General features: G+C 32.4%; 1 non-coding gene across 1 annotated transcript; it reads right to left on the reverse strand.

Annotated features, from left to right (window-relative positions):
• Positions 1-1,061: 1,061 nt before the first annotated feature.
• Positions 1,062-1,165, reverse strand: LOC120884589 (U6 spliceosomal RNA). The gene has a single exon (XR_005727019.1). It is a non-coding gene; the product is annotated as a U6 spliceosomal RNA (small nuclear RNA).
• Positions 1,166-4,738: the final 3,573 nt, after the last annotated feature.

Here is a 4,738-nt window from a genome sequence, read left to right on the forward strand (position 1 = left end):
TCCAGGTATTAAATCTGTATTTCATAGAAACGAGCTTGCCTAGGAGCTTAGGGAAAACAATTTTGTTGATTTGACAAAAAATAAGAGATCCTTGCAGAAATTAAAAAGCAAAACAAAGTTTCTTGTGCATGATGAATGGGTTTCACATGCCTGTTAAGTTAAGAGTCAGACAGACATGTTTAAACTCCTTTAAGAAGGTTGGCTATCAGCATTTTTAAAATGATCAAATTGCAAAAAGAATGCAAGATGGACCAGTTGGCTAAACTAAGATATGTCTATCACTAGTTTTATATCCAATCTTTTCTTGCCAACCTTTGCCTTGTATAATATCTGGTAATTTACTGATGAGATCTACCAGTCTTAAACACCTTTTCTGAGAACAATTTTTTCATAGGTGCAAATTTCTAGTTGGTTGTTAATGGAATATGCCTGTGAAAATACCTTTAGTAACTGGATCTTATCATTGGTTATTTGTTCACAGCACTTGCTCATTTAAACTGAGGGAATATTCTTTTTTTGGAAGATATTTTAAGCAAGTACTGAAGGATAGCAGAATCATGATGTGTCATATTCAGAAGAGGATATAAAAATTATTTAGTCCTTTCTACCTCCATGACATGGATTGCTCTAGATGATCATTGAATATTAGAGCTATATTTTAATATCTTCACTGAACCTTGCTGATGACCAACATTTTATTTTTACAGAAGAAAACAAACTTATTTTATTAACAAAATTATCACATCTAAATTGCTAAACATTAGTGTTTCTAAACATTGTTGGTACAAGCATTAGCAGCTTATTCTGATTATTTTTTTAATTAAAAATTTACTGGCTATTTTTAGTTATATATAGCATTAGGATTCATTTTGACATAGTCATGTAAACATGAAATATAATTTTCTCTAATTCAGTACTCAGTATATCCCTTTTCTCTCCCTTTCTACCTTCTCCTGTTTTCTTCTCCCTACTGATCTTTCTGCTGTTTATAACTATGATTATCTTAAAAATTAATGTGTTTGGGATATCTATAATAATGAGATTCACCATTGTATATTCATAAAAATATGGAATTCTTCAAAAATTTGTGTGTTACCCCTTCGCAGGGGCCCTGCTAATCTCTGCATTATTTTAATATTAATATATGCCCTGCCAATATGAAAACTTAAAAAAATTTTAAAATGTTTCTAACTAATATTATTGAAGTGTGTGTTTTAGATTTTTTAGTACATATTTTTAAATGTGTCTCACAGAATAAAACAATTTTAAAAGTCCAGATGGTAGAGAGACTGTTTCTCCAACTTCACATTTATTCATTTTGTGAGACTGTTTGATAAGTTATTTAATCTCTCTATACTTTATCTATAAAGTGGAAAAAAATTACCTTCCTAATAGCATTCATGTGAGAATGAATCCACATCTTCTGATTAGAATAATGCCCAGGGTCTATTAAGCTTTTCCTAACCTACATAGTATCTTCTCAAAAAAAAAAAATTATCAGGGAGACAAGACCAAAAACTGATCTATTTATGAATAAATGGTGGTATTTGATGGTGATGATAATGATGTAATACCTTTTGACATCTGTTTAAATTGAACAAATAGGTCTACAAAATATTTGCTTAACTGATATTCTGACAAATATTTGAAGATGGAACAAAAAGAAAACTTTCATCACCATGATCTCAATAAATTTGAAGACAGATCCAATGAATTTGACTGAAATGATTAAAAGGACTTAAGAAAAACTTAAGTCAATCAGAAAACATGAATCTGACCCTCATATATTTAAATCAATGCAACAGTATTTACATATTGATGCTAAGTGTCAGGGAATACTTTTTAAGGTTTCCTGTGGGGGAAAAAAATGTGATGATTAAGTAAAAAGTGTTCTCAGGTATAAAGGGGCAAGGGTATGCTAAGCAGTGTCACTATTGTTCACAAAATGAAGGTCAAAATGCTGAGGGAGAATTTTACAAACAGATTAATTTTTGAGAGTAGTTATATGTTTGGGGAGGATGTAAAAAATGGAAAGGAAAATAAAAAGCTATCAGGTCATAAAGTGTGTAGCATAATCTGGTGAAAATTTTAGATTCTATCCTGAAGAGGGTAAAGAGCCATTAAATGACTTAAGTAAGGAATTCCTGGTGAGGTATAGAAGAATTTGGAGTGTGGTAAGCGTGGAGATATGGAGAACAATTAGGGAATAGTTATAGTAATCCAGGGAACCATAAAAGAGCATGACTCAGGCTTATTTGCCAACTGAATGCAGAGAATAATAAAGGTTTATATTCTAGAAGTTACTTTAAATTAACGCTAGTACTGATGATACTATTTGCTTAATTCATAATATTTAAAATAAACAGTAAATATTTATATTGAAGGAGCACACAGCTACAGGAAAAGTTGGGAAAAATATGGTATAAAGACTCTGATGCATTTAAATTGGGGTACACCCCCATACTAAACAGCTTTCTCTCAAAATGCCATTTTCAGTTAAGCATTGTGTGGTCTTTTCTAACCTGTGTATTTATTTACAGACTTAAAGAAAGGGACTCATTAGCTGAATTGTTATGCCCTTAAGGAGTTAAAAAGCCACAGTTTGAATGTTTATATTGCCTATGAAGATATCTTTGACATAAGGTTTGGTAGAAGAATGCTTCCTAATATAATGTTTGGCCACAGCAACCACTAAAATGTGAAAGAACAACCAGCAGTTCACATTGGTGGAGATTTCAGAACTTCCAGGCCTGGAATTGCAAAAGATGCTGAAACTCAGGCAGGTGCCAAACCGAAATTGAGATGGATGCAGCTGCAGTGTTGCCAGAGTTCATTCTTGAGGTCTGAGAGCTTGTCAGAACCTTCCATTGCACCAGGCTGGAAAAGGAAACAAGAAAAGACTGAATAAGAAAATGCAAAGGACTTCTGGTGCCCATAATTGTAAATTGCAGAGTGGACATCCTGGGATAATTGTCTCTCCTCAATATTGATTTGTAAATTCTAATAGTACAAAATTATTCAGTGTTTTGTAATGCTATCTAGAGGGAATTTATAGCTAAGTCATAAGCATAATCCACTTTAAAATAAAACAATCTTATTGGCAGAGAATCTATAGTCGTAACCTTTCTAAAACTTTGTGCAAAAGTTTATAGATAACACCTGGTGAAACTGTTCAGTATACTACTACCTTAATGCTGTTACCCTCTAGAAAGTTTGTAGACTTTTTAAAAATTGCACTTGCTTTTTTACTAAAGGGGAAATGTAGAACTAAGTTTTCTGAATTATCCTTAAAACTTTTGGAGAGATTGGCCACAGAAGAAAATTTCCTGGATACGTTTTCCCTTGATAACTGAAAGAGACAAATACCAGAGTAAGAGAAAAATTAAAAGACATATGAATAAACCTAAGAGTATGACTTCAGCAATGTTTTAAAGAAAGGGAAGGAATCTTGGTTCATTAGATACCAGTATCTTAAAATTTTTGTGTATTTGAAATTAGAAGATTAACAGGTACCAAGTATTTATTTCATGTCAGATTTTGTATATACATTATATATTTCTCCCCACCATCATTTTCATATGTTTATATGGAAATAGGATCAAAGAGAGTAAATGTATAGCCAATGGTTATACAGCTGCAAATATAAAGGCTAGAATTGAAGAAAAGGTCTATCAAATGCCATGATATATTTGTGGATAATGTATTCAGTGGCAACTGAACATGTGTCATTGTAAGACACTGTAGTGATTAAAGAAGAGATGAAACTGACACACATAAACATTTGTATCATATGCTAACCTTGCTTTTGGAGCAAGATATGTATCTAAATAGCTATTATTTCAAGTTTGTCATCAAAAAATTTCAGGAGAATGCTCTGGATATTTGGAAGGAAATGTGACATTGGAATAAATGACAATTGAACTGTCCCATAAAATATAATTAGCTATGAAAATGTGGATTTCTGGAAGAAGTTTTTTTGTTTTTTTTTTAGGCTTTAAGGTGGAATGTATTTCAAAATCTTACACGGGGAAGTAGTGTGACAAATGCAGTGAATGAAATGAGTTGGGTTTGAGGAACGGAGAAAGTGTGTGGTGAATAGAAGTGAGGCTGGTTGGCCTAGATAATAAGTCTTCAGAGACTAGGATAGACATCTAGATTTCCTCCTTGGGCCATTACGGTACTGAAGATTTGTGTGATTTACAATTACTTTCCTATGGCGTTGAAAATAGGGGTGATTTCCTAAGTGAACAAGGAAGCTATAATTCAGTCACCAGCTAACAAAAACCTCATCTAAATGAATGGTTCTGACAATGGAGTGACAGTGACAGACAGCAGAGCTTTTGCTGATATAAAATCACCCGAATAGGCAATCGAATCACAAATTTTAAAAAAGTAGTGTACACAGATGACGACAAGGATACACAGTTATAAATAAAACAGGGCAGCATTCCTATTATTGCAATATTCCACAGAGTGCCACATTGTACGCAAAAAAGAAAAGCAGATGTGAAATGTAAGGTGAAAACTACTGTAGAAAATCTTATTACATTTAGGGACTTTATCCAATTTATATATGTAAAAAAATGTCTAAAATGCATTAGAAAATGCATGGCAATTAACTTTTAATTTTAATCAAATACTTGCAGAATGACTCTTACTATGTGGACACCATTACTAAAATAGATGTACAATACACTGAGAGGTATATTTGTGTAGGAAAGAATTTCAAGCAATGAAA

This window comes from Ictidomys tridecemlineatus, chromosome 3 (assembly GCF_052094955.1).
Source record: "Ictidomys tridecemlineatus isolate mIctTri1 chromosome 3, mIctTri1.hap1, whole genome shotgun sequence".
NCBI lineage: Eukaryota > Metazoa > Chordata > Mammalia > Rodentia > Sciuridae > Ictidomys > Ictidomys tridecemlineatus.